Consider the following 21,541-nt stretch of genomic DNA (forward strand, 5'->3'; position numbering starts at 1 on the left):
ACCCAGAACTGTTGTACTGTACACTCTCTTTCTTCATTTTATGTTTTAAAGTAAGGCAACTTTGCATACCAGTTGAGAGAACAGGTTTTCAAGCCACGAAGTGACACAGCAATAATTAGAACCCAGGTTTGTCTCACTGGGTAAGTTTGGGCAAGTACCGCAATCTTTGGCCTTAGTTTCTTCATCTTTATTTTTTTAATTTGTATTTATTTTTACACTTACAGCACCCGGTCTTCCTAGGTGGTCTCCCATCCAAGTACTAACCAGGCTTGACCCTGCTTAGCTTCTGAGATCAGACAGGATTGAGTGTGTTCAGGGTGGCATGGCTGTAGACTAGTTTCATCATTTTTAGGATGAGGAAATTAATAGTACTTTCTTCATAGGGTTTTTGGGAGGATTAAAAAGGTTAAGATTCGTACAGGGCTGCCTACCCCATAAGGAAAATATAATTTTCTAAAGCAGATGTTTTAAATTCTGGAACGAATGGCACTATTGTAGGACATTTACATTCATACAAAGCACAATTACCTTCTGCTGGAATAAAATATTGGCGCAGCAATAGCTGTGAACAGTCATATCATTCCCATGTATAAATCAGAGCAGGACTGACAATCAATTCGCACCTGCAGTCAGCATCAAATCTGCTTCAGGGTGGATGATTTAGGCATTTGGTTCTTAAAACAGGGTGGCGGCAGGCACTGAAATTCTGTTAACTAATTTTCGGGGTAAAGTCTGTTTTCTCTCTGTCCTTAATCAGTCGTCCTTAGAGAATAGGTTAGGAGTCTCTGCCTTCAAGAATTAAAACAATAGTTTATAAACGTCTGCCTAAGAAATCCCTGGGGAGTTCTCTGGAACTGCTCTTCCACTCCCCTGCTCTTTTTCAGCTTTTGAGGAGTGAAGCCACTTCTGTTGCCAGGCGATGAATCCCAAGAGTTTAACTTTGGATAGTGACTCCTAAAACTGTGTCTCATTCTAGTTCATCTCCTTGTTTACATCCCAGTTCCTAGTCCTTTCTTATTGTGTTAATACTCACATCTAAAATTACAGTTATAGGGCTGCTTTGTAACAATAATCTTTTCAAGGTCGTCTTCATCTGGCAGTGGTCAGACATCAGTAAAGAGAGGACCTTGAGTAGGCACTTGATTGTAATTAGCAGTTCAATCTGTTTTTTTACATTTGACTATAAGCTCAGAGAAGGCAAAAACTGTGTTTACCAAGTATCGGGCAATCAGTGGATTATTGCTTGGATAGATGGATGAATGGAAGTATATACACTAAAGGAATCTATTATGAAAGAGAAAAAAAGCAGCAAGAAACATTTGTTTAGGATCTTACTAACTAGTCAAAGGAAAGTAAGAGGAGCTAAGATTAGGTGTATATTTGGTGAGACTATCAATAGCAGGTGGACAAAATGAAAAATGAGATAGGGTTAAGATGTGCTAAGGAGGGGCTACCAGGGTTGATGTGTATGAGTGACAGTTACTTGAGAGGAAAGTGACTTTTAGGGGCTGCTATCCTTAGCGCATTTTAGCTGATCACTAATGATATTGCATAATGATGGTGAAAGGATAATTATCTACTACCTTATCTAAAGTTTTGTAATTAATATCTAACTGTGATTATTATGTTGTATCCAATCTGAGACATAATTGCATCTATTCACATCACTCATTCTGATTATGCTAACCCTGTATTTTGGGGACATAACTAAAGAACACACACCTTTTTGTGGGACCACTCTTAATCTCTGTGGGATTCATTCAGTACCTGTGATACTAGGACACTTAATTCAGCAAACATTTACTGAACACCTACTACGTGCATGAAAAGTTCAGTTCAGACCCTATGCTAAGCATTAGGGATACAGTAGTGAATGAGACATAGCTATTTTCTTCTTCAGTTTCTGTTCTGGTTAAAGAAACAAGAGAGATAAATGTACACGTACTGTTTGGCAAGATGAGTATGGAAGTAGGAGTAATTATAGTGCCCTGTGGGGTCTTTGAGAACACACAATTATCTAGTCAAGGAGGAAGCTGTTGATTGGTTAATACCATCCTAGACATGGATTAAAAAGCTATTTTATCCTGAGGGCCACTAGAGAAACTTAGTCATAATACCGGATATTTGATAATAGAAACAGCTGACAGACATTTATTGAACACTTGTGGTATGTCAGTAATGTACACAGGGCTTGACATAACATCCTATAGAATAGGGTAAAATATATGTGAATCCCATAAGCGTTGGTAGGGAAAATCGCATAGTTGCCTTGGGATATTTTCTAAGAAGGCTTCCTTTAGGAGGTAGTGGCTTCTGAGAGCTGATAGGAACAAAGAACAAAAACCATCTTGTGACACTGTCTCTTGGTTGTCCAGGAATTCAACTGTGCTTGTTAGAGGAGTAGAACATAGTACCTTGGGGGTTCTTATGATGGCAAGCCAGTGAATGACAATAGTTATTCTACATTGCCAGTTACCAGAAGCATATGCGTCTAACACTAGAAAATCTTCTGGCAGATGCTAGCAAATCACTAGCTCAATGATGGAGGGTAAAAATGGTTTAACAAAATGGTGGTGACGAACACAACCTCCTTTTCAACCCTCTAGGTAAATGCCACTAAAGCGTCAAACAAATGACAGACAGAGATTCCTCTGAACTTTGGAGAATAGACATAATATCCAGGAAAACAAAGGTGGCAAGGAAATCCTAACTTGAGAGCATTGTGAAGCATCTTAGCCATGGAAACACCATATACAGAAGGGAATAAAGTGACAGCTACAGGCATAGTTAAGGCCTATCTTCCTCCACCTGACTGATAGTGTTGAGTGAAATAATTCCTTGTATTTAATGACCCCTTACTGAAGCCTTTAAGGATTGATGGCATTTCACTGATCACTCTGTACGCTCTGAGCTCAACTCCCAATTATCGGTAAAATGACTCCTTCATATTGTTCTCCTTGAATGAAGCCTTGTTCTCTTGGAATTATAGGAAATCAATCTTAGCAAAACTAAAGCTAATTAATTGCTATATGTTAATTGATTGCCTACAGGCAAGGTACTGTTCTAGATTCTTGGAAACGAATGAAAAGATTTAGTTGAATATTTAGTTTTAATTTTGATCCCATAGAGTCTCAATTATCATGAATAAACACAACCCATTAAAGCCACTAACTCACAGATTAGGTGTCCATGTGACTGCATCTACTATTAAAATAACATTAATCGCTCCATGTTCTTCAATGATCTTTTAAGAACCAAACACAAATATATACCCAGCAATCACTGATTTTACCCCTAAAAAGCCATTATTAGGAGCTTTCGTCTCAAGTCACATGGATATGCATAATCTATTTGAAATATTTTAAAAATTTGACCCCATATTATACAATGAAATTGCATGTGGCACTGGAACAACACTGCCTACTTTTATCATGTCAATTTTTCATTTTATGGCTGTGGTTATATATTTAAAGAAACCAATCTAATGACTGGGCTTTATGAAGGTTTATTCTGGTGATCCGCAACAGAAACTCAGTTTATTTCCCAGTATTTTCCCTTCTTGGAGAAACAACCAACCTCCAAAGTGATTACTGCACAGATGTCACAAAGCACAACCTGAATATTTGATTAATATAGGTCTTCGATGATTCTGTTTCTCTTCAATTACTATATAAGGCAGCAAAAGATTCTAATGAAGATCTTGCCTCATTGATTTTCTTCTGGGTTTAATGTGACCAAGTCCAAGTCAATAGTAAAATATTTATTATGCTTGACTGGTTGTTTTCTTTTCTTGTGGATCAGCTGTAAAAGTAAAGACTGTGAAATAAGCCCCCATTTGTAATTGCTCAAAATCTCACTGAGACGAAGCCAACTAGTGAAGATGAGCAGTTAGATTTCACCAGGACTATAATATTTATATTCAGGAGAAAGAAATGTTTTTCCTAAGAGAGAAGGAAAAATAAATTTTCTGTACTCAAGTAATTTTCCCAAGTAATTTTCAGAACGAGCAAAAAAAAGTGAGCTTGTCAAAACAGACAAGTTTCCTTTAAAGAAAGGTGTGAGCAAACAGTACCAACAATTACTAGCAGAAATTGCCACCACTATCACAGCTATCAGCTAGGCTGCTCAGCACACGCAAGAAAACTCATCCTTAAAACCTCATTTTCTTTGTACAGATACTTAAATGAAACCAACCAGCTAATCCAATTATTCTAATTGTACTTTTTAAATTAATTTTTTCATTTATTTTGGCTAGGTAGATAATCCAAAAGTTCCAATTATGACGAATTTGAATTCCATTTACCAGTGTAGAAGAAATATCATTATTATGAAATGTTGCAGGAAAGAACTTTTCAGTTTGCCTGAAAAATGTCTGAGTATTCAAGTGTCTGATGTAGCTTATATAAACCCAGTTACATTCTTTTAGATCAAGGAGTTCTGGTGGGGAGGGACCTTTGGCTCTTTCACCGATTTAACTAAGACCCTTTACTAAAGTCTGGCAAATGCTTTGAACTTTGGGTTTCATAATTTATATAATGGAAAGAATGATAGTGACCTTTCTCACTTATAAGTTAAAGGATGATGAATATTATTTCTGTAAGGCTGCATAATTACAGCTTATTTTTTTCTCAAAATTGTCTTTAAAGAGGAAGTTATTTTTTAAAATGAGTAAACCCTCATCTCCTGCACATTCTGATAAACACCTCAAATTGAAAGAAATTGGCTCACATCACACTTCAATGATGTAAGTCAAAATATTGTATCTTAACTTAAGCTAATGGTGAAATACCACCTTGCTTTTTCTATCAACCTTACATAATCCTGAAAATTGGCCTTATCTCTACAATCCTTCTGAAATGTGAAGTACATGAATGATGGTTTAAAAAATGAATGACTGATCTTTATCATCACAATAATACCTTCTATATCAATGGGCCAAAATGGTTCATAAAGTAACTTTAAAAAATTAAGTGTAAAATGGACATTATAAACATAATCATTCTTTTCATTTTCCCAAACCTGTACTTTTACTAATTTGATGCTTAGAGTATTCATGTCCAAACAAAGATATCACATAGGTTATTAATACAACATTGCTTAGGGGAAATAAAATTTAACTGGTTCTCCAAATTAATTTGTAAAAGAAATACATTGTTGGAACCCACTCCCTTAAAAGTGAAATGCTACAGTCTTTTCTAAAAATCCTGTCAGTTGAAAATAAGTGATGACAGCCTCATACTCATTTTTAAACCCACCTGTATACTTTGTCTAAACAATGTACATGTTGTCTAGTAAGGCAAACCATGATTTGGAGTGATCTTCCTAGAAGTACTCTATTCCAGGGTTCCCCAAACCCCTGGCCGCAGACCAGTACCTGTCTGTGGCCTGTTAGGAATCGGGCCACACAGCAAGAGGTGAGTGCCTTTGAGTGAGCTTCATCTGCATTCACAGCCCCTCCCCAGAGCTAGCATCACTACCTCAGCTCCACCTCGGATCATTAGGCATTATTCTCATAGCAGCACTGGTCCCTGGTGCCAAAAAGGTTGGGGACCACTGCTCTATGGCATAAATTTAGTTTGAATGTTGCTCTATACATATATTTTTTTTCATTTTTAGAATAAAATTATTTGAAATTTACTATATTTGGGGGGAGTTACATAGGGAATACACATTCGCTTTAGTATTCACCTAAAATAATATAAATAGGAAGAATAATTTATGCCCCAAACACCATCTTGTACAGTCCAAAGTTCCAACAGATTTGAGGAATTCTGCTCCTTTATATAATATACAGTGTTATCATTCCAGAAGTCTATTACCAGTATTCATTTTCTGGAGGAGTTAGGGCTAGTAAATGGATAAAAGTGACTCAAACCACGTGGTTACTTGGCTAGAATACATCCATGTCATTTTCCCTCCTTGCCCTAATCCCTATCATGGCTGTCTCACTTGGCCTTATTTTGTCGCACACCGATTAAGAGCTTGAGAACGTTTATTACAATTTTGTCGCACACCGATTAAGAGCTTGAGAACGTTTATTACAATTTTGTCGCACACCGATTAAGAGCTTGGGAACGTTTATTACAAACAGTTTAACCCTCAAATCTCACCCTCTCAGATGCTCCTCTACAATTGGCATTTGTGGATACAGAGTAATGGTTTACTTTGTGCTTCTGACATAAATCTGAACAGTGATTCTCTTTCTTTACAAAGAGACCTATGACTAAGGAAGGTTCTTGTTTTCTAAGCTCTAATTCTGACTCCACTTGGTTCTTTGGAGCTCCAGTGGGGATAAATGATAATATTTCACTATGAACTCTTATGATGTTACTGTTGCTGCATTACTTAAGTGTATTAGGTATTTTCCATACCAAGGAGTCCAGAAGGCACCAGGATTCTGTTTGGAGGTTTTCCTTGTTTCTCACAGTCTTCTGTTTTTGCCAATATTAGACAACAATTTAATTTATCTGACTTATATTACTATAGTTAAAAAAATGAGGAAGAATTGCTAGATTAAGTGAGAAATAAAGATATATGGATACTTGAAGATCAATTTTTTTTGTTCATTTTCGTGAGTAGTTCGCCATTTTCATATGTTTCACTCTATAGGAATGATTTATTTTATTGAATTTGATAATTGAGATATAATGAGAAATAGAATCAAGCTGTGAAAATGTTCATGACAAAATCTCACCCCCAAAACACTATTTGTTTAAATGTAATGCAGATTTTACCAGGTGATTCTACCTTCTTTATAACCTTAGTCTTTGGGAAAAATAAAACACAATCCTCAATAAAAATTCTAACTTGCACAGTCTTGCCTCTTTTGGGGGGAGGTAAAATAAAAATCCAAAGAAACAAAGCTTCAACATAAAAAAGAGAGAATGTGCATTTACATAAAGCTTCATCCATGTCTATGTGAAAAATATTTTAAAATTCCACATTAGTAAAGTTAAAATTCACGAGGTCCTAATGACATTCCCCTGACTTCTATAGGCTTAGCACTGAATGATCCACTTCCTGAACAGTGAAAAAATCAGATCCATTGTTCCTTTAGTTTTATTATTTTTCCCTATAAAATAGTTTCCTTTTACATGAGTCCAATAATGAATAATGACAAATACAATAAAAAAATGTTCCCAGTTAGCAATGAATGATTAAACTGTCTCAGTAGCAGTCAATACAGTTCCATATTCTTGCAGTGTGAATTAAAAGGTGACTTTGGAATATGTTTTAACCATCTTTTTAGTGTTGTTCAGCATGAGGAAATTAGCTTACTAAATAATGCTTTCTAAAAAGCATATGAAAATAGAGGCAGCAATCAGCAATAAAGATACTGAATCCGTGTCCAGAAAATTTCCATTTTTAGGTGGAATAGAGCATGTATCAATGACAGAGAAATAAAATGTAATGTAATTCAGGTAAAATTGTACATTTGACTCTAAAACGAGCATCTGATTCTATTCAAATGTTGCTTCTAAACACTAAGAGCAGCAAGGGGCTCTTCAGTTTTCCATTTGCTAATTGTTTCTAATCTAGTCTGTAATAAAAAAAAACACGCTGTACTAATGGATAATCATTAAGAAGGAGGGGGAATGGCTTTCAGCTAGCTCCTACTCTTTTGAGGTCCAGAGAACACATCAGCTGTGGTTCGCAGGCTCTGATGCCCACTGAGTAGAGGCCGGGTGTTGTCACCATCCGGCTGACAGACATGATAGCTGAAGTATCCTTTTGTTTCCGAAGGCTCTCAGCTTTTACATTTCCTTTTTTATCATCTAGTCCAAAAGCTTATTCAGGGTTTCTAAACTATCTGTGCTTTCTAAGGAGTGTCAGCTTGGACAAGACTAGCTGCACCCCCACTCCAAAAAGCTAGGTTCTGGCCTAATGAAAAGGAACAAAAATCAGCATAAGTTATCCAAGAGAACAGATTACTTCAAATATGTTTCTCTTGGAGTTCTGGTTTGTGCAACATGGTATTCAGGGTAGAAGTTTATCTTCTTAATTATATTTTGCTTAAGTGAATATTAAAATGACTATATTTTCAGAGCTCCCTTAGATAGGAAGAACTGGGAAGTGAATTAAGGCTGAGATGGCCTAGAATTAATTTTTTTTCTACATACACAAATCATAATTTTCCGTGTTGTAATTGCTTCTAATCAATTCTGAGCCAAATTGTTCTATGAAATCCATAAAGTTGTTAACATTACCTTGATTATTTATTCAAAGACAGTTGAAAATTGACTAATGAGTCTTAAGGAACAAAATCTACAAAGCGACTGTGTCATTCATGAAAGAATGCACATTAAATCCACACCAGAAACCAGGATAGTTATTTCTAAGCTTATGCCTTGTGTACAGACATCCATTAAAACCTTGAGAATGGCAATATTTGAGTTATAACTGCATTCTGTATCTAGTCCCAAATGAATCATCCTCAACTACTCTCCCTCTCTCTCCAATATGTAAGCATATAGTAAATTAATGGACACATGGTCATGGATAACCTTAGCCGCAAACACTCAAATTAATAAGCACTTGTTTCATTTATTAAAAAGCAAACTAACCAACTAACTAAAATCAGATTTAGATCAGAAATAATACAGGGCTGGTATGTGTGTGTGTGTACATCCACACAAGGTATGGGGTGAGAGGCACATACATTCTGGTCTACATTTTTGGTGCTTTATAATTCACTTAAAGCGTTGCAGTTGAAACTTTAGTTATTTCAGAGTCACAGAGGGGAAGCCCTATAGAAAGTCCCATAGCATCTTCTGCTGTGATTCATTTGTCTCTTCTGTATTGTCATCTGATCATCTACTAGACTCATTTCAGTCTCTTTTAGCACACTGCCAAGCTTTCACAAACAGGAAGCTGCCATAAGAGCATCTTCTGAAATGGCTCCATGAATGAATAAGTAAAGAGTGTGGCTCTTCCTGTAGCTTATGAGGCTCGATGGTACAAACTCCTAGCTATACCATTCCCCGGGAGTTAACTCACCAGTACAAGTAAAATCTGTTTGACTGATGCAATGAAATCTGAATAATAATATGGTATGAAACTCCCTAGCCAACTCAGGAGGAAACTTTGGCTAACACAATCTCTTGAGGATACTTTTTTTTTGGTGGGGAGCAGGGTTCTCAGGAAGTGCAAAGTTATTCCAAATTACTAGTCAGTTCCGAAATTGTTACATTTAATACCTTTTCAGACTCTAAAAATACACATCATTTCTTTATTTCAGTGAAATCACCTCATTTAAGATTTTAAAGAAAATATCACCTCATTTAAGATTTTAAAGAAAAACAAGGAATAAAGTTCAGCTGAAAAAAGTTGTTACAAGAAAGATTAGTTGTTAATTAATCCTTAAAAACTAGTGTGTGAGAGAGAAAAGGAAATAAATTAATAAAAAAATTAATTAAACAAAATTTCCACCACAGATGGCTGGTTATAGAACACTTGGCAGTTCGAAAATGCCAAGAAGGTTTCCCACACAGGGGCAGGAAAACTTATTTTACCTCTTTTTAAAAGAAACAGTGGCGGAAAGATCAAGAAACTGGGAAAGAAAGAGATGAAGAAACTGAACCTCTCTCTGTACAAATATCCAACAGTGATCTGGCTCCAAGAAGTCAGGTAACATACAGTAAGGAGTTTGGCTCTGAGAAGTCCAAAGAGACAAAAGTATAAGAAAGAAGTTGTCTTCTCATCCTTTTTTACCTTCCTCATCACTGCCAACTCCCTTATGTGCCTACATTTTCAAATTCAGGTATGTATTGACCTCACATTCAAGGATGTACTAGGTCCAAAGAGCTCCAGAAAGTGAGGGAACACAGCTTAAGTCTCTGTTTCACAAGGATTCTCAGTGTCCTGGAGTTTGCTTCTTTAGTCCAATCATAGTCTTCTAGCTCTGGAGCATAGTCTGTAGCTCACACTTTACAGAGATCATCCAAGATCCAGACCTTACTGAAGCCTAAAATTCCTTCATTCATAACAAATTGAAAGGGACAAAGCTAGGCTGTATCTCTTGTGGTCCTGTAAGACGTAGGAACCTGTATCAATTTTCCTTCAAATATCGTGCTGATTTGGGTTTGCTTCAAGCCAAGTTTCTAATGGTTTCAAGTTATTCTTGATTCTGATTATGTACTGATGATAGTTTCATCTCTGTGCATTAATAGCAATTATACTTATTGCTATTTTTCCTGCTTGGCTTTAGGGGATAGTGGGTGAACAAATATCTGTGACTTTTAGGAGGACACAGGAAAAATAATTTTAGAAGATTTCATAAACCCTTGAAATCGATGTTATCCACAATGTGCTCTTCTGGCTGGGCCTTTGGAAATGTTATCTTAAGCACTTAGCAGCCTGCAGTTTATGCCCAAACATTAACTCTGAGCAAAGGGATACTATTGAAAGCATTTCACTCCTGTTTACGAAGAACGTGCAGATAATTTTGCAGTACATCATTTCAGTATTCTGTAATTGCTCATTAAATGCAGGCAGTTTAGCTGAGATGTAATGACATTTAATTCTTGAAAGAAAAGCAAAATCTTTACCTTCACATAAAACAGGTTGCAAAAGTGTGACCTGATCACTTTTTAAATAGACACCAGGATCAAACACCAGCATCAAAAGGTGCCATTTTAAAATAATAACAATAATAATAATAATAATAATAATAATAAACATAGCAATCTGCTGTGAAGAAAATAAAAAATCAAGGAGCAATAATGCCATTAACTAAATTAAGGCCGATACAGGACTAGGAAGCACACTGTCATCAGTACATTCATCAGGGACCCCATTCAGGGTATAGGCACATCTAGACTCTTTCTCTGTCTCTCTAGATCCTTCTCTCTTTCTCTGTCTCCCTCCCTTGCTCCTTCTCACATATATACATACATACATACACACACACAAACACACTTCTCAGTCCTATTCCACTATAGCCTGGGTATCTAAGTGAAAAGACTATAGATGACACACAATAAATTAAAGGCTGGCTTTGGGTTCACTATTCTTATAGGCACTCTTTTGCCAGTTTCTGTATTTTAACGTGTATCTTATTTTGATAAGGATTTTTTCTTTGTCCTATGGTTTAATTCCCTGGTATTTATACTAAATTTCTTAACCAGGCTATCCATGTTTTGAAATTAAAATGTTCAATCTGTGAATGACTGCAGTCCAGCCTCCCTACAGTGTTAGAGAAAAAGAATGGGTTATCCTTTTTCTGATAAAAACCTGAATGGCTATGTAAGGTACTGCATAAACATCATCAATAAGGACCAACTTCTAAACGTTTTTTCCAGGTATAACACAAAGTACATTTGCATTTCAGAAAGGAAAAATGTGATGTGTTTTTATTGTTAGAATCTAGCTATTTTCAGTTTTCTGCTAATGAAGAAATAGGTGAGCAAACTAAATTCTAAGTTATGACTAAAAAATGTTTAAGAAGAGAATATTTGAGTAAGAAATGTTAGTAAAAATCACTTAAATAAAGTGCAGAGGTTGGGATACTGCAAAATGTACTGAAAAGAGGATTGGTTTGGAATCAGGAGATGAGTTCGAATTCTAATTCTGCCACTGATTTATTAACTGTGTGTCTTTCATCTCTGAACATCAGTTTCCTCATCTATGAAGACATAATAATAACCCTTCTCTATCTCTCAAAGTGGTTGCAAGGATCAAAGAAGGAATGAATGTGAAAAATACTATATATTTTAAAATGTTAGACATATATCAATTACTAGTATATATGAGCAGGATACAGAATAATACATAATTTGTAAGTAAATTATTAACTATTCCGTTTCCTAACACATTTTGAAGGATTCATATGCCCTGATCTAGACATGGAGTTTACACACATTTAGGTGTGAGCAATTCCTTGTTTATAAAAACAAAACCAAAGAAACAGAAAACAATGTAGATTATTATTATTCAGCCATTAAAATGATAATATGAAAATGTTCTACTAGATGAAATTTCAAACATGATATGTATGGAGTGATTCTATGAAAGAAAGAGAGGGAGAACAGCCAGTTTAAGAAATGTTAACAGAATGTTAACATTGGTTGTCTCTCATTAGAAGGTATTTTTATGTATAGTTCTTAAAAATATCTCCTAACTTTTTTTTAATAAAAAACATACATTACACATTCATAACAGAAAATAAACATGCACAAAATCAGTATTACTTTAAAGATAGGAAGAAGAGAGAAAGAGAAGCTAAATTAGAAAGTTAAAATTCTTGTTCAACCTAAGACTATAAAGACTGTTACAATGAACCAATGTTACCTCAATTAAAAAAAATAAGTAGCTACTGCAGAGACTTAAAAGAATTGAGCTTCTTATGAGCAGACCAGCAGAGTTTTCATGAAGCGCTGGACTGGTGAGGCAGATCCAGGTGAAATGGCTTTGAACTTTGAAATGGAGTTCCGATCAACTTTTGCCATGCGGTGGTAGCCTGTGCCCTCTGTATGGGAAACCCTGCCCTGCACTCCCTTTAGTCAGCATACAGATAGAGTGCAGACCAGGGTCTCCCAACAGCAGCTGATCCAACATTCCACTTCAGATTTCCTCTCTTCAGCTGTGATGTTATGTGGGGAATAGATGGCTTGTTGAGTTACCTTTTCCTTTTGAATTATCCCGCTGCAGTGATTAGTACTGGGGCTTTGTGGATCAGTTTGTTCCCTGTGATTAACTACTTTTGGACTTTCTTTAAATTTTATTAATTCAATCTTAGGAAAAAAGGCGAAATATGACAATATTATGTATGATAAGATCCTCACAGTCTTCCAAGAATAATAGGCTGCCACATATCGGCCTGAAGTTGGCATGTCATTATGTGGACTGTAACAGCAACTAATAAGACAAAACATCATTATTAACTCTCTGTGTTTAGCTGTCTAAAATGCTCTGCATGTGTCATCTTCTTTAATCCTCTTAAGGAGATCTATTATATGATTAGCCTCATTTAATAGGTGGAAAAACTAAAGAACAGAAGAACTAACTCATTTACCCCAAAATCACAAACCATATAAGCAGTTGATCCGGGTTTCAAATCTATTTAGTCTGGCAGAGACCTCCCTCTCAACCATCTTGAAGGCAAATATTAAATATCATTCATCAATGATGCTGGAGCCTATTTAAACCTAGGACATCAGAAGGCTGTTACCACAGGGTGAGAAGTAGACTATCCTGTTCTAGTTTCGATATAAACATACTGTTGGTTATCTTGAGTTTGAAGAGCTATCAAGTGATAGATAAATGGATATGTGGGGTAGCCAGTTGTATATACAGGTCTGGTTCTCAAGATGGGAGTTGTTTGCATATGGATGGTACCTGAAGCCATGAAAATACATTTAATAATTTAGAGAATATATGCAGAATAAAAGACAGTCACTGAGGCTGGAACCTGAGGGTAGGGAAGACATAAACATTAAAAAAAATGGTGATATGGAACAGAGAAAAACAGTGTTCTGAAAGCCAAAGGGAAGAGTTAGTTTCAATAAGGAGGTGACCAACATAGTTCAAGGCTGCAGAGAGGAGAAATAAGGTAAAGACTGAAGAGAATGATAGATTTTATTTGGTGGTCACTAGTGACCTTTGCAACAGGAGTTTAAGGATGATAACGAGGGCAGAAGATAGAATGAAAAGGGTTGACAGTTTAAGAAGTAGATGAGAAAATAAAGAAAGCAGACAGATTAATTTGGCGTTTGACCATCAAGGAAAATAGACAAGTAAACAGCTTAAAGAGGAAACAGAGTTCCAGGAGAGGCTTTTTAGGATGAGTAGTCCTGAAATGATCTATATGCCAATGAGAAAAAGCCAGTAGTCAAGGAGATAGTGAAAGTACAGGGAAAAGGGTAATCGATGGATCTAGGTTCACACATCTTTGGGAAAGGATACAATCAAGGGAAAACTAAGAGGGCTTAGCCCTAAAAAGGAAGAGGACTTTTTTATATGACCTATAAAGCCCTTCACAATATTAATATTATCTGAAAAAGGATAAATGACCTTATAGCAGCTGTAGTGAGTTTTGGATAATTAGGGAGGAAATGTACTCCTGTGGACTTAGGCTGGCTCTATAAGGCACAGAATAAGATAATGTTACAAGGATACAGACAACGACTTGATGTTAAACCTAGACTTTTTTTTTAAACAAAAGCTGTCTCTTTTTTTTCTGTCTTACTTGGTTTCTTCTAAAAGCCGAGAATGGAATGTGATACCATGGCGTGAAAGTGACATGCAATCTACATATAAGATCACAAGAATATACTGGAAATATGTCACTTTAATAAGGTGGATTGGGTCTCCCTTCCCCACTCTGGTCCCCTCCTACTTCTCCCTAAAATACCTTAATTATTTCTCCTGTGTGCATAACAAATAACAGCATGATGTACATTTCAGCACTTCTTCAAAGAGGTTTCCAGGTGTTAGATACAAGCCGTAGAAGACCTTGTGATTTTTCCTTTAGATCTAAATAATCTGAATCTCAAACTATTGCTCATGGGAACTGTTTCAAAGCTGAAGTGTCAAAATCAGAAAGGAAAGAAATATGTGGGTGGAAAGTTGCTACATGCAAACCTGTCATACTCTTCTTTCATTTTCAGACCTGAATATGCATGGGTGCAGAAATTATAGCTTATTGCAAAGTCTTTATTGTCAGCATCAAATACAACAAAAAATGTGAAGAAGATGAGACTGGTATATTTTAAGTGAAAATATTCAACATATTTGATCTTTAACTCAAATAGCTCTATGTGTTAAAAAGCCTTTTCATTCTCTTTGAATATACTTTAAGAGAGGGTTCTGGGGCAAAGTATACAGTAAAATCTCATTTATTCAAATTTCATTACTTCAAAACTTCTCAATAATTTAAAAACAGAATAAGGGAGAAACTTATATTGCTTAGCAAACCCATATATACACAGAATACAAAATAATGACATTGAAGAAACTTTAAAAATACTTACAAATTAAATGAAAAAAATGCATGCATAAGGTTGTTCATCACAGCATTGTTTTATAACAACAATCGAAAAGGAAACAATCTAAACATTCATCAACAGAAATTGGCTAAACAAATTATAGGACAAATATAGAATATTATTCACCTTTTAAAAACGATGTGGATGTACAATGATTGACATTGAAATATGTGCATGAGATATAACTGAAAAAAGTGAGTTACAGAACAGCATGTGTTGATTTATCACATTTATGTACAATCAAGTACATACATGTATATATATACATAGAGAAGCACATGAGTGACAGACACCAAAATCTCTGGGTGGTGAGTTTGGGGTAATGTTTAAAAGTCTTTTCACTTTCATAAAAAACAAAAACTAGAAGTAAAAAAGTACCCATGAATAAACTTTTGTGGAGTCCTCAAATAACTTAAATTCACATTAAACAGCTGAGGTATTAATTATACATTATTTTTTTCATTAAATCAGGTCATCTCAAACCTTTACCGAAAAAGGAATTAGCAATAGTTTCAGTTAATCTAGGGAATATGTATAATTGCATCTCTTTAAAAAGTACTTTATAAGACTGACCCACTTTGTGATTCTTTTTTACTAGTGAGTGGGTTGTGTGTATGTGTGTGTGTGTGAACTGAACAGTAAGTCTCAAAGCTGTTCTTTAGCTGTGGTACACACACATCACCACCACCACCACCACCATCATCATCATCTCCATTATTAATCTACATCATCATAATGGACATTAAAATATACTAAAGCTGATTACATAACTCTTAGGGGGAAATGTATAATTAAAATACTCATAGTGTTTCCTAGCAACAAATCTGAACAACTGAGAAAGGAGTCAATGTTTGGATTATAGGAGTTCAATATAAATTAAGCTAAATGCCATCTGTGCTTCATGCAAGAAAAACCTCTGTTTTTCATATTTATATTTACCAGTTTTTTAAATAAATCAACATTTCCACATCAAGAAGTAGGATAAAATTATAAATCTTAAAAATACAGTCAATGTTTATCAATATGTTTTCCTCATATAGCACTTAGATATTTATCCATCACATTGATTTGAGTTTGAGCATTACTCCTAGAAGAAGTTTCAAATATAAACGAATTAATCAATTAATTAAATATTTCAACATATATTTATTGCACACCCACCACATGCTAGCCAGTGTTCCATATCCCAGGGATAGATTATTGAACAATATAAAGAACCTGCCCTCAAGGAGCTGACATTCTAGTAGAGGGGGACAATAAATAAACATGTACAGATTCATTCATTTAACAGAAAGGGAACAAAATTCTTGCCTCTAAGTAATTTATATTCTAGTATATAGATACGAACAATATACAAATAAGCACCTTATTCAAAAAATATACATTCAATATATTTATCATGACTTCACCTATTTACATATCTATATAAATGCTATGTAAATAATGGACAAAGGAAGATAGAGAATGAGGAGGGGAAAGAGCTATTGTAAATTAAATTAGTCAAAACAAATAAATAAAGAGCTAGATAAATAAATAAATAAATAAGGAAGCCTCTTTGATAAGGTAATATTTGTACAAAGACCTGAAGGTAGTGAGAGTGAGCAATAAGGATATGTGAGGAAGAGGAGTCCAGGCAGAAGGAATGGCCCGTGCAAAGGCCCTAAAGCAGGGAAGGGCTTGTCATGATATGATGAAGGAAGAGCATGAAAGCTAAAGTGACTTGAACAAATTGAGTGGTGAGAGAGAAGCTAGTGAGTGTTAGGAGGGTGCAGTCAGACACATAGCTAGGGGGCCATGTCACAGAACATCTTATAGTCCATACTAAGGATTGTGGAATTTACTCTGAGGAAGCCAGCCATTGGAGGAATCTGAACAGAGGTGTTATTACATTTGAAAAGGATAACTATGTATAGACTAGAGTGAGGAGGCATAAGATGAAAGGAGGAAGACTAATTAGGAGGCTGTTACCATAATCCAGGTATGACAGGATGGACCTAAGAGGTGTAAATGAAGGAGATGAGAACTGGTTTGGTTCTCAAGTGCATATATTTTAAAGTCAAGATTTGCTGATGCATTGGATGTGTAATATTAGATAAAGGAAAGAGACAAGGCAACTCCAAAGACATTGACCTAAGCTACTGAAAGGATGGGGTTGCCATTTACTGAGATGGAGAAGACTGTGGGGAGAGCAAATCTGGGGAAGGGATGGGAAGATTTCTATTTGAACGAGTTAACTGAAAGATGGACAAGCTAACTCTATCAGGTTTCCAAATGGAGATGTCAAGAAAGCAACTGGAAATATGATTCTGGATGTTAGGTAAGAGGTCCAGGCTGGAGATTTTGAGGACACACACACACACACACACACACACACACACACACACACACACACACAGTATTTGAAGTCATGAGAGTGGTACATCAAGAAAGAATGAATTTAGAGAAAATAACAGGGCCAAGAACTGAGCCCTGGGACCCACAAAAATCTAAAGGTGATGAAAATAAGAAAGAACCAGCAAAGGAGACTTAGAGGGACTGGTCAATGAGGGAGAAGGAAAATCAAGAGAGTGTGGTATCCTGGAAGCCAAGTAAAGAAACTGTTTTCAGGCGAAGGAGTCGTGAACTGCATCAACCACCACCATATGGTCAAATAAGAGGAAGATTGAGGGCTGGACATTAAATTTGAAAACATGGAGGTAATCGATGACTTTGAGAAGAGGAGCTGGGTGGAAAAATTCAGGGGGAGGGGTAGTGTAAAAGCCTGACTGAGACAGATTTAAGAGAGCATGGAAGGAGATGAGGTGAAGATGAGCATACATTTCTTTAAAGGGAACTAATAAATGGATTGGTAGCTGGTGAAGGATGTATAATAACGGGAGATTTTTCTTATTTAAATGGGAAAAATAAGAACATGTTTGTATGCTGATGGGGATTACATGTTAGAGAGGTGGATTTGATGACATTGGAGAGGGAGGAACAATTTCTGGAGTGATAATTTTGAGTATGGCATTGAATCTAGCACAAATTTGTAAGGGCTGGCTTTATATAAGAGCAAGGAAAAGTGATCTATAGTAACAGTAAAAAAGGCAGAGTATGTGGGCACAGATCTGTTCTCTCTGTAAAACAAGAATCTCAGCCTTAGGAGGTGCAGGAGATACACAGAATTTCAGAAGAAGGTATGAAACAATCAACTAGGCTGGTATAAAATTAATTCAACTTAGGAAGTTCTAATAATACTAACACTAATAAGGAGAAGGAAGTGGAGAGTCAGGGTAGGGGAAGAGGAGGAGAAATTAAGCACTTACCATGTATCAGGCACCGTTTTGTGGGCTTTATATATGCTAACATATTTAAATTTCTCAACTGTAAGACATAATTTCTTGTTATTATCTCCATACTATCGGTGAGATAACAAGGTAAAGTCAGTGACTCCTCTGTGTAGTAGACTTACTTGGGCAGCACTGATGGTTCACCAGTGGTCATTCATTTAAAGTGAAACAAGTCAGCAGTATTGCATTTTCATCCAGCAGCAGTAGCACACATGATATAGTACAATTGGCAAAGATGTGAATTTAACTAGGGTTTGGGTATTGCCAATCAATGAAAATGGGAGAGAGAAAGGAAACTGAACTAAATCCATGGTGTATGAACGAGTGATTATCATGATGGATTGTGTCACCTAAGTTGGGGAAGGAGGTAGTTGAAGAAATAGAAGGGTAGGGGTTGAGTACTTCCAGTGGAATCAAGAAATTGTTAGAAGCTGAGGACTACAAAGAATAAACTGTTAAGGTAGATGGTTAAAGAGTGGGATGCTTGAAATTGAGATGGGGGTGGGGGCAAGGTTACTTTTAACGACAGTCTTTTCTATAAGAGTGAATGGCTGAGATTGGTTAGACATGATCCTTGAAGAAAAGTTCAAGACACTGAAAGATCAGAGCACTTGAGAATCATCTACATAGATATTGAAATCATCAAGATTCTGTTTTTTTAGGAAAGGCAAAGCTTGGTTGATCTCACAGATTGCAAGGACCTTGTCAGCTTACAATCCCTTATTTTTAATTTTTTTTTACACCTACAGCACCTGATCTTCCTAGGTGGTCTCTCATCCAAGTCCTAACCAGGCCCGACCCTGCTTATCTTCCAACATCAGATAGGATCAGGCTTGTTCAGGGTGGCATGGCCATAGACGAAATCAAGATTTATAGCAAGAGTAATGCTGGAAGCTGTGACAATGCACTAGAAAATGAAATTGTCAAGGGGTAATGGATATTGGTACTGAAGAGAATAATAATCATACACAAGAAAGGCTGCCAAAGGATTTAATGTCACTTTCACAGGAAGTGTAATCAAGGGAAAACTAAATAGTGGTGTAGAGTATGACGTAAACTAATAGTGAATGACAATCATGTGGGATTTCTCATAGTTATGGTTCTAAAGAGCACTCCTAATTCTTGCCACTTTCCAAGTAATTGATTGACTATACAAATCAACACACAAGAGGGAGTGGAAGACTGAGGTAAGCTCAACACTGTCTAAAGAGTCCACTGTCTGTCTTGCTTTTATACTATTTATAAATTTAATGCAATACATTTAATTTTAGAAACTTTGATAAAGACATAAAAATAAAAAAATCACATATGAATCTACCATGTGGTAACAACCATTTTGAATATTTTGGAGTATGTGTCTCTTTTATAGGGAACGAGAGCCAAGAGATGGGGCCTGAGTCCTCTAAGAGGTTTTGTTGTTGTAGCCTCTCAGTCTTTGCAGTTTGTAGTAATGCAGGTTCCTGTTAAATCATGGAGAAAATCCATGCTAATTTCTAAGGCATTATTATTATTAATTAAGGGTTCTTCTTTGGAGGACAAATATTGGTTTTGAATGCAGAGAAATATCTTCGATCTGTAATAGAACAGCTTAGTAGGTCTTTAGTACCAAATATTTGACACAGCAGTAAAAGATAAAGAAAAAGCTGAAAAAAATCCATACCTCAGTGAACCTGAAGTTGGTCCCTACAAGGTCTGTTAGCCTCACAGCCTAAGACAACAGGGTGAGTTGTAACTAGGCATAGACTAGTTTATGGGGTCATTCTGGGTTTAAACATGGATGGGATTAATGCACTTGGAAAACATAATTAAATGTTTACTAATGATTTGTTTCCATGAATATATATTTTCTTCACCATATGTCTCACTGAATTCAGAAAGCCTTATTTGGGCTTCAGTCTCCCAATCTATAAAAAAGGTAGACTATAAAGAGAAAAGGGTACATTATCTGAATGCTAGTAGGTCATCTTGGTGGAAATTGTTAAGATTTCCTTATAAGGAATTTCCAAAGTTATAAACTCTTTCCCGTCAATCAGCCAATCAGAAAATTAAACGTTTTGGAATATGATTAATATTTAAAACTAGCTCGTTCTTCAAATTTAGTTGACCCTTTCCCAGAGAGCTTTTCACATCTCACCGTGTGATATACTGCCTGTTATAGCCACACACTGATAGAATATCTCTGCAAAACAGAATAGCAGAGATGATGATGAACTCTGGGATGATAGCTTGGGAAATAAAGCAGCCTCCCAAATAAATTGTTCCTAAGCTGTTAGATTCAGTCATGTCAATTTTTCTTTTAGCAGCTTTCATGCTCTCTTTGCTCCTTTCTAATACATGGCATGTACCATTCACACTTATCTCTGGTACAAAACAAAGCTAGAAAGGAGCTATGACTGTGAGACTCTCGTGATACCCAAATTGTGCACACTTATGACTGGACCATATGTTTTTAATGCAAAATAGGTGAGCTGTGGAAAGTCTTAGCTCTGAAATGATCTTAGACTTATATAACATGAACTCGCACGAGTGTAGTGTTTTCTTGTTATTTTTTCCCACCAATATTCCTCAGTTCATTTAACTTAGAAGAGCTTTCTGCCTACAATGTACAAAGAAGTATACTCAACCAAGTAAAATAGAATAACAAAGCACCCATACGAGATGTTTTTATCAAAATGTTTCATAAAAAACTCTTAAAAACTGACTGTTTTTCTATAAACCACACTTGCAAGCTAAAATTAAATTTTAGACTCTACAATTGCATGAGCTTCAAGAAATGTTTCCAAAATTTTTGTTACGTAGAAGGCTGCCTTAGTCCAATATTCACTCAACCACAGTGATAGGGGTGCAAATATTTATTGAGCACCTATATGTATCAGATAATCCACATATGTAATCTTATCAAACCCCAGGAATATATAATACCCCAGAAATAAAAATGTCCCCATATTTTAGATGAGGAATCTGAAGGTCAGAAATGTAAGATAACTTGTCCATGGCCACACAGCGGAGGATGTACATGCTTATGATGCCTATATTGGGTCTCAGAGGTGACCCAATTTTCTTAATTTCTTATATTCTATGATCCTATGAAAATGGAAAATAAGGCTGTTTGTGGCTATCACTGTAATTCTTTCCCTTACATTTCTATAAAGACATTATGAGATAGAAAATTTCATGCATTATAATGCCTAAGGAATATTTACTATGTTCCCACAGGTCTTACCGCTG

General features: G+C 35.9%; 1 protein-coding gene and 2 pseudogenes across 3 annotated transcripts in view; all 3 read right to left on the minus strand.

The window, feature by feature from the left end:
• The window catches only part of FGF13 (fibroblast growth factor 13), a 457,427-nt gene that overhangs the window by 19,923 nt on the left and 415,963 nt on the right, over positions 1–21,541 (minus strand). The gene's annotated exons all lie outside the window — the stretch shown is intronic.
• Positions 216–334, minus strand: LOC118608559 (annotated as a pseudogene).
• Positions 19,054–19,172, minus strand: LOC118608031 (annotated as a pseudogene).

The sequence above is a fragment of the Rousettus aegyptiacus genome, unplaced genomic scaffold, assembly GCF_014176215.1.
Source record: "Rousettus aegyptiacus isolate mRouAeg1 unplaced genomic scaffold, mRouAeg1.p scaffold_m13_p_9, whole genome shotgun sequence".
Taxonomy (NCBI): domain Eukaryota; kingdom Metazoa; phylum Chordata; class Mammalia; order Chiroptera; family Pteropodidae; genus Rousettus; species Rousettus aegyptiacus.